Raw genomic sequence first — 10,545 nt, 5'->3', positions numbered from 1 at the left:
GCCAGCCAGCAACTAGACCGCCCACTACCTTAACCATCCATATGCGCGCTTATGGCAAGCGTGGTAGCGCTTGCGAAGTTGGAACACTCGTGTCTCTGCCCGCGTTGTTCCGACTGTTTCCCACAGGATGCAGGTACACTTCAAATGGGAACAAGTATAGACAAGACGTATGCCAGACACCGCCAGAGGCACGTACCACACTATTTCACAGATCCACACTCACATCATGCATATACATTCCACAGGCACGTGATGACTTCTGTTGAGCAGGCACACCAAACTCAGAAGACATCAGATGTATCATATTATCATCCCTGTTAGTGGAATGACAGATTGACGATACAGATACCCTGTCTAAAACAATCTATACACACCACTTACCACTTTTCAACCAGAAACCCTGCACCCATACACTCCATGACTAAAATAACAGCATATCAACAAGATGGCAAGAGAACACTTCCAATCATAACTGAGACAATATACATTTATATGACATTCGCATCAGAAACAGCCGTCAACCCATGTAACCACCATGCTGGTGATCCAGCGCCCCTAATGAAAACTGTCTCACCAACACTACTCAACTCCACAATACTTACCATTAATCATAAATCACTTACAAAGGCCCATAAACTAACGAGACAATTTTTGGGCGACTGAATCATGTGACCTAATTTTTGTTCCAATTTTAGCATACTTTCTACCTGGTTTTCCTCCCCCTCTGTTGTTATGGCTGCCAAAGGCGCAGAGATACTCCTCCGGGAGTCGAATCTAGCGTGATACAAACCCGCAAATAAATAAATAAATAAATAAACAGAACTATTCACAAACTATTTACATATTATATACAACTGCAGTTTATCTTTACTCACCATGGTTTAAAATATGTATTTATTTTAATTAAGTCACTAAGGCAAATGGATCAACTGATGGTAACTAGACCATGAATAAACAAGACCAGCTTGTCATTTCAAAATCTAATTTTATTTTAACTTTACTATTCAAGAAAGAGCATTTTATTAAGAATCTTTATTTTATTAGCAATATGAAGCAGCATTTATTAGGAAATGATTTATTAGACTGACATCTTCAAAGCAAATCAGATAGCATGATTTAAAGCAAAATAACAGTTTCCATTCCCTCAAACTATTTCCCTGACTATTCTTGCTCCACCTAAAAGGAAAAATCAATTAAGACTGCTGTCCTTACGTGAGCCAGAAGTCCGACAGCATGTCACGTCAAACAGGAATCAGAGAGCATCGGCACCCTCCTGCTCATGGGGTCAGGTTTTATACCTTTCTATCTAGCAAAACTTTCTACAAATTACATATTTTCTCAGAAATCCATGCCGCTCATTGGCTGCGCCATTGTCAGTCCACGATTAAGGCGTTAGGTCATCTCCGTTTCTAAACCATGTTCAGGCTTCTCTTAAGCCCTATTGTTCTCTGCTTTTGTGTCATTCAGCTTCCTCAAAAGAGAAACATTTCTCTCGAAATACAGTTCACAACTTCCTTGCCTTAGCAATCTTGCTGGTTTGTTTCCTGTCCTTGAGCCTTTCTCTCCAAGAGCGCGTTTAGCACAATTTATTAAGCTCCTTTTTCTAACAAAAATGTCAACGTGGCAAAAGTTTTCCACTTCTGAATATGTGCAAGGCTGGACAGGTTTTCGAAACGCCATTTCTTTAACATGCCTTAGGCCTCACTTGGAAACTATTGTTTAAACAAACACAAGACATCAATTAATTAGAGAATTGAGACCCATTCTGTTACCCACCCCCTTTGCTAATTATGAACCCGTTAATTTATGTTACCTAGCTGAGCACACAAAGCAGCATTTATATCTACCTTCTTCTTTTAGACCGCAGGAATTCTCCACAAGCTTTTGTCACAGAAGAGACATAACGTAAGCACACAAAATAAGCACATGCCATTAGTTAAACGGCCGCATTTAATACTGACAAAGACAATAGACAAGGTTAGTTTATTAGTTTCTTCGCATTTGCAACGTCGAGCACAAAAGTTAGTCCCACGTGTTTTCTGAATGAATGCATCTTTAAAACTAAGTTGATTAATATATCACCACATGCTTATTAATACTGTTACACTTATTATGGAAGTTTAACTTTGGAGGTTTGAACAAAATATTATACATCACCTCGCTCCATCAACTCCCTCATCTGGTGATTTCAAAATCACCAAACAACACCCAAACATTTTTGGGAAAAATGTTCAACCCTTGAACATGTTTTGGACTTTCTTGATATTAGTATTTCTAAACGTTTGATTCTGCTGTTTGTCTGCAACTCTCATATTGAGATCTACGAAACTCTTCTAATTCTATTTCTTTTTCTTTTTTTTTTCTGAGTTTGTCAATTCTTTTCTTTACCCGTAGATATTTCTTTCTCTTGTGTAACATGGAACTAATTTTTAACAAAAGTATCACTACGACTATGACTATAAATGAACAAAGTATTTTACCTAAGATTGAACTACCAATCTCTAAAAACCAGTTTCTGATTGCTGCAAATCTTTTGCTCAAACATTCTGAAACATTTTCATCTTCTAAAGGTACAACTTCAGCATGTAATTCTGTAATATTCTTGATATACATCTCTATATTCTGACTCTTGTCTGGAATATATGTGCAGCAATGCTGGACATGTAAAATTCCACAGACTCCACCTTCTTTTGCGAGCAGAATGTCTAATGCAAGACGGTTCTGCATTACCATTGTTCTCATGGCAATAAGTTCTGTATTAACTAATTGAAATACACTAGCAGTAGCAGTTGACAATCTATCAACAATTGTAGACATTTTTCTGATCTTAACTGCATTCAGGGTTATACCCACCAAAGGTATTACTGCACCAAATATGTCACCCAATATTTCTGAAAAGCTTTCCCTTCTAAATCTACTCAGATGATTACTGATTTCAAATAACCCTTTTATATTTCTGTCTACATGGAAAATCTTTGGAAAAACTAAACCTATATAACAAGTGCCATACCAGTGATCGGGAAGATTATAATATGCTTTATTCCCACACAGAAAATAAATTCCAGGAAAAATTGGGTCTTTACCTCCTTTAAATCCCCAACCCCCTAAGATTTGATAAGTATCTTCACATTGACTAGCAGCTACAAAATAATTATCAAACAGAGTATTATCTCTTCTTATGCAAAGCTTTCCAGGTTTATCTATATGAATTGCAACATTTCCATTTCTACCATTGAGCTTTTCATCTTCGATCTGCCAAAACTTAGATTTGGTTTGTTTCAGCATCTCATTTTGCTTATAAATTGCCCTTCTCTCTTCTACCAAATTCAAAAATGATTTTTCTTCCGACCTCAACTCACATGTTAAATTGTTTCTAAAAGCATACTCATAAGTAAGTTCATTAGTTACTATGAAAAATTCCCTCATCTGTTTAGCATGTTTATGTTTATTCAAGCTGTTATCAACTTTTAGATTTGCAAAAATCTCATCAAAATTAGAGTAGTAATATTCTAAACGACCTGTTTGATAAAACGAACTAGCTATTACACTACAAGTGATGCCATAAGTAAGAGGAAGCATATTGTAGTTCACCCCTTCAGAGACAGAAGCGGGTAATTTCACACAAATGTAACAATCTTTCACATCCATTACCTTAACATATTCAGATAAAAGTCTTGAAAAGGTATTACTAGAAAAATCTCCAACAGATCTATCTTGGTGAATCTCTGGTTTATGCTCAATGATTTTATTAGTCTCGCCTACTATATCATGGCTATCTTGTTTAGCCACAACTTTACTAGTCATATTAGTTTTATACTCTTCCTTGTCAATTCCGAAAGGAAAAATGGCAGCTAAAATCAACCAAACCAAAATTATTAGGATTACACAAATAGAAGACATTTTGCAACATCTCCTGGCAATAGAGCATCTCGAATTATTATTAGTAGAAGGCATCTTCACTTTGAAACAGGAGCCTTTCAAAACAAAAAACAAAAATTTAAAAATTAAAAATTACTAAATGTACAAATATACACCCCTCTTTTTTTACTTTTTAAAAAAAAAAGAAAACCCTATTTTCTAACAGCTTTTCTTTGACCTTATGTCTTACATTGATGTGTTTTTTTTTCAGCTAACACAATTTCTTCAACCTTGTGTCACCTAACACAATTTCTTCAACCTTGTGTCAGAACAAAATCAATCATTATCACCAGTATCATCTAAATCTTCTTGGCTACTGCTATTCACTTCGACTACTGGTGGGATAATAATATAAGTCCACTCAGGTGACTTACACTTTTGGTTAGGCTTTATTACTCTCTTTGCTCTATTATTTATCACTTCTATTTTCTTTCCTGCTTGATTTTTCTTATCTGAGTCTCCTCCCTTCTGAATTGAGATCTCATTAACTTTCTCTTTTGATCTGTTCACTAATTTGAATTTTATACTCTCATTTTCACTTGGCCAATTATCTCCTTTTCTAAATAATTTCTTCTTTGGTTCAGTCAGATTACACTCTGCTCTCCAAGCTCTTTTCCTTGAACTTTTCACTTTGGATTCATCATCACTTTTGTCTGATTCACTTTCTGTAATGACAGTTCAAGATCCAGGTACTTCTTTACTCAGCAATTTCACTCTGTTAGGAACATGATCCTTATAACTGGTACTCGGAATTTCGTCTTCTTCTTCTTCTTCAATCACTTCCAACTTCCCAGATTCAGAATTTTCGTTCCTTCTTCCAGAGTTTCCAATCTGCTTTTCAATACTCTCCTGATCTTGAACCACTTCTTTTTCAGATTCTTTTTCTGCTTCTTGATCTAGCAGATCTTCATCATTTTCAGAATTTTAGATCACAATTTCTTCAATTTCTTCATTCAATGCCTCATTTGCATTTGAATTTTCCAGATGTCGACTTCCCTGTCGATCTTCAGAATCTGGATTTCTTTCAGGCTCTTCTTCAGAATCTGAATCAGCTGTAGTGTCACCTTCCTCAGTATTTTCAGGTGTTGGCACACATATGGTATGACTAGCATGAATCCATCTAATCAATCCTCTACACTTTACTGCATTTGTTGTAACAAGTATCACCTGTCTTGCCTTCTGCCACCTGGGTACTAGGCAATTTCTTCTTCGGTGAACTTCTGTTCTCACCCAGTCTCCTGGTAACAGATCATGGGCTTGTTCCTTTTCTTTTGTTATCACTTCAGTTCCCACCTGATGGAACACAGAAGTCACCACGTCAGTAGATTCTTGCAGTACTCCAATATGACACTATCATTAATGCTCAATAGTTTACCAACTGGAACAAATGCTTGCCTCATTACCCTGCCCATGACAATTTCATGGGGCTCAAACCTGTTTTTCTATCTGGAGTACTTCTCAAAGACATCAAAATAGGTGGAAGTGCATCAGTCCACTTCATTCCTGTAGCTAAACACATTTTTGCTATTCTATTTTTGATTGTACCATTCACTTGTTCAACAACACCTGATGCTTCTGGTCTGTAAGCACAGTGTAGCTTCTGCTTTATGTCTAGTGCTTCACAAATCAATTTTAGCAATCTGTTTTCAAAATGTGTGAAACGATCAGTCTCGACCGTCACTGGAAATCCATACCGTGGTATGATTTCCCTCAAAAGAAATGTTGCCACAGTAACTGAATCATTGTGACGTGTCGGGAATGTTTCCACCCATCTCGAAAACAGACAGACTATCACTAGAACATATCTCAACTTGTTATGAGGTGGCATGTCAATGAAATCAAGTTGTAATCTGGTAAAAGGACCACCCTCCCTTCCTTTGGTTCCCATGCTCACAACTGTTTTTCTGTTTGGATTAATCTGCTGGCTTTTTCCTCATCACCTGCCTCATCTTGTAAATCTTTTACTCCTTGCCATGTCTCAACTACAGATGTTTTCTGACACTAAGGAGTTAGGCCCTTAACCATGAAGTCAGCTGGACCTCACATGGTCAGCTACTCCGAATCAGGAGGAATTGCACGCAAATTGGAGAGTATGACCATTATGCAGAAATATTCTGTGAGGAAATGCAGAACAGAGGCTATCCACGCAAAATGTTAAAATATTCTTATAAAAGGGCTCGCTGTACACCACGCGAATGCCTGTTGGAAGTTAAAGAAAAACGAGAACTGAATCGACTAGTCTGTGTGACTACGTTTGGTCCCGACACCCATAAGATCAGACAAATGGTTTTAAAAAATTGGCATCTCCTAGAGAACTTGGAATGCCCCTTCCCTCGCCCACTGTTTGCATATAAAAAAACAGAAGTATTGGCCAAACTGTCGTCCGTGCTGAAATCGCTCTAGCTAAACCTAAAAGCGACCTTTTATCTAAATGGGGGTTGAAACCTATTGCAGGGCACCCCAAGTGTGGAAATTGCGTGTCCTGTGCCAACACGATCGTGGGGAAGGAATTCTAACATAATAAAATCAAATGGAAACATGATGGTTTTTCCAATTGTCGAACAAAAAATGTTGTGTACGTAGTCACATGTCCCTGTCCAAAAATTTACATAGGAAAGACTAATCAACAAATAAATGTGAGAATAACACAGCACAGGTCACGCATTAAAAACAAGGTGATATCAGCCCCTATGGTTGAACACTTTATTGATAAGCAGCATGGGGAGACAGATTTTAAATGGTCGGTCTTGTACACTGTAAATCAGGTAAAATGTCCCATTGACTCAGAAAAGCTACTTCTGCATAAAGAGGCCTATCTGATTTTGAAATTTAACAGCGCTTTAACCGGGCTAAATACATTGTCTGAGGTTTCGCGATTATAATGAATGACTGACCCCCGAACTAACTTCTGTAGACTGTCATATGTACATTGAAAAGTATGGGGCATTACTGGAATACTGAATAATAAAAAGTGGGTACAGCAAGACAACACACTAGCAAACTTGGAAATTAGTCCGTTCCAAGATGGCCCCCATCAAACTTGGAAACGAGTCCGTTCCAAGATGGCCCCCATCTATTGTAGGCATGCATATAAATAACACGTTACAAGATGGCCGCGAGGCCAATGGACACAGCAGATTTATACTCGGCATACACAACAAAGAGGTAAGATGCGTGATACATTTATGCGAATAGATACTAAGCTACATGCATCAGACACTTAATTTGTGTTTCTGTGTAATCACAGGAGACTAGCGACGGAGGGGAACACTGCAATTGCGAAGTAAAACAAGATGTTTTTTTAAATACAGCGCGGGACCGCGCATTTAAAGAAAGCAGGTATGCCTTACCGATTTAGAAGCAATGCGGAAACATTTATATAAAATGAGTGCACACGGGTGATAGAACTTTCCCCCGTTTGTCTTTGAATAATTTGTAGGAACACGAGGACCACTCCTTCCATTGTATAAAATAAATCCGAGACGTGCAGCACCCCGCGCATGAAGGCGCTGAAGTAAAAAGAGGTATGCCGAATGGATGGCCAACAATTGCTTGAAGCTGAACGGCAGCAAGACAGAGGTGCTGGTGGTAGGGAGAGCCCAGTCTGCCTGGTCGCCGGCATGGTGGCCCTCCTGCCTTGGCCCCACCCCTACCCCGTGCCTAGAGGCGCGCAATTTGGGGGTATGGTTTGACGTAGGGCTCACCTTTGGCCCCCAGATTAATCGGGTGGTGGGAGTCTGCTTCGGGATTCTGAAGAAGCTGAGAAAGGTCCTGGACTTACTCCCGCTGGAAGCACGTCAAACCCTGGTTCATGCCCTGGTAACAGCTCGGGCGGACTATGGGAACCTGTTGTACCTGGGAGCGCCAGAAAAAAGCATGGCCCGGCTGCAAGTGCTGCAGAATGCGGCTGCACGGCTGATACTCAGACTGCCAAAAAGGGCGCACTCTAAGGCGGCCCTCCAGCAGCTACACTGGCTCCCTGTAAGGAGAAGAGTGGAGTATAAAGCCCTATGTACCTGTCACCGTATTTTGAATGGCAGGGCACCCGTCCCCCTGACGAATTTGATCGAAGCCTACATACCAACACGGGCACTTAGATCAACAGGGGGTGGCTTACTGAGGACCCCAAGAATCAAGAAGGCCCGCATGGGAGGCAGGTCTTTCAGATATTTGGCGGCAACTTACTGGAACAAACTGCCAACGGACCTGCGTCTGGAACTAGATGAGGCCAGATTCCGGGCAAAATTAAAAACCTATCTTTATAGCAAATAAGGGCCCGTGATGTCTTTGCTCCCTGTCATCTGTCTACTCCCACTCTCAGCGCGTGGACACGCCGGTGTGCGTAAGCGCAGCGCTCAATAAATGTCCCAATAATAATAATAATAATAATAATATGCCTTTAAAATCGCCTTTATGGGAGAACTAGCAGACAAACAAACTTAGTGGAAAAACTTATATTAAATTAAATGTTTCCATTCCTTCACAGTTATCGTAATTATTACGAAAAAATCGATAAGGGTGCAAACACGAAGATAAAGATCGTAAAAGGTAGGCTGTGTAGCATGCTTTTGCATACGAACTCCCGAGCTCTCAAAGAAAATAAAAATCCTGATAATGATACTTTACATTATAGATAAAGAAACACATGATCTAGAAAGTGAATACTAGAACATACGACCAGCAACGATTCAGGTACTGGTTTCGTCATTTCGCGAATGTTAGAGAGGTGATTGACAAGAATTCTATTCAAATACTAAAATAGAATTTCATTTTTTCTTTTTTACATATATCCTGTAGATAAATAAAAGAGACAGAGCCCTGATGAGAACCCATAAAGTGACAGGAATGGGTTTGAAACACGTCGGCTTTTGAATCAGGAATGCATTAATTTGCAGCACATTTAATGACTTTGACAAATTTAATATGCATTAATTTGCTACTTGTTTAATAATAGTATCTAAATGTTCACTTTGTCCTTTGTTTAGTTAGATATCATTTATGTGAGTCTAATTGTTGATCCAAATGAATATGGTGTTTATATATGTAATGTAATTTATGTGGTGTTTATATATGCAATGTGGAATGTAATTTGCTTTGAAAATTTATGTTGTAATTGTTGAATGTATTTAAGTGTCTTTTTTGTACCTAAACTTTTTTGAATATAATGAAATAAAAAGCAAAAAGGCATTAAGTAAATATACCAAACAGACCATATAGTAATACTGGTTTGTTTTCCTCAATTGGGAGGTGTCAAGTAAGGTGAAGTTGGCAATTTTTTTGTACACATCAACCACAGATGTTAGCATAAATGAGTTCAAAACATGTTCATTGTTTTTCTCCCGATTAATGGACATATTATTCTTTGCACAAAATTTTGCAATTTCATCAGCATATGCATTTCCTTTTGTCATATAGTCATCACCTTTTCTGTGTGCTGTGCATTTTACAACAGCAATTTTCTCTGGTAGCTGAATACCATCAATCAGCCTCTTGATCAATTTTGCATTCCTGATAGGAGTTCCCGCAGAAGTTAAATAACCTCTTTGAGACCAAAGCTGGCCATAGTCATGGACTACGCCATACCCATACTGACTATCAGTCACTATGGTAACCTTTAATTCTTTTCCTTTTTCACATGCACGAATCAAAGCAATTAATTCCGCTACTTGAGCTGAACAAATTCCTTTGAGACAGGAGGCTTCAATTACATCTGCAACTGTGCAGACAGAGTATGCTGCACTCAGAACACCTTCATCTGTTCTTAAGCATGAACCATCAACAAATAGAACATAATCTGATTCAGCTAATGGGACATCTTTTATGTCCTGTCTGGGTTTAGTGCAATATTCTAATACATCCAAGCATTCATGATCAATATCATTTTTATTTCTGATTTCTGTTACAGTTCCATCAGGCAATAATGTGGAAGGATTTAAATTCACACATCTTGCAATTGATACATTATCGGATCCAAGAATAACTTTTTCATATTTTGTTAACCTGTTACTTGTCAAATGCTGTGTTTTGCTTCTAGTGAGGAGAATTTCAACTGAATGGGGTACATATACTTTTACAGGGAATCCCATATTATTCCTTCACTTTGTTCTAAACTCACACTTGTTGCAGCTACTGCTTTTAAACAGTCTGGTAATGCTTTTGCAACAGGATCAAGAACAGCTGAGAAATATGCTATTGGCTTTCTCAATCTTCCATGTCTTTGAATCAAAACTGATAAAGCACATCCTTCTCTTTCACTGCAATACAGCTCAAATTCCTTCTCGTAGTCTGGCATACCCAATGCAGGTGCTTCACATAAACTTTTCTTCAACTGCTCAAAAGCTTCTAACTCAGTATCTGTTAGGGTAATCGTATCTTTTATGTCTGCTTTTGTCAATCTCTGCAGTGGTTTTGCAATTACTGAAAATCCACTAATCCATTGACGACAATAACCTACCATTCCTAGAAACATTCTGACCAGTCTCTGCGTTTTTGGAGGTTGCATTGCCTGAATCATTTTAATTCTCTCAGTTGTTACCTGCCTAATTCCTTTTGCAATTTTGTGACCAAGGTATTTTACTTCTTGTTTGCAAAACTGTAATTTTGCAGGAGACACTTTATGTCCCTCAT

This window comes from Lissotriton helveticus, chromosome 3_1 (assembly GCF_964261635.1).
Source record: "Lissotriton helveticus chromosome 3_1, aLisHel1.1, whole genome shotgun sequence".
Lineage (NCBI taxonomy): Eukaryota > Metazoa > Chordata > Amphibia > Caudata > Salamandridae > Lissotriton > Lissotriton helveticus.
Note: the sequence above shows the minus strand (reverse complement) of the source record.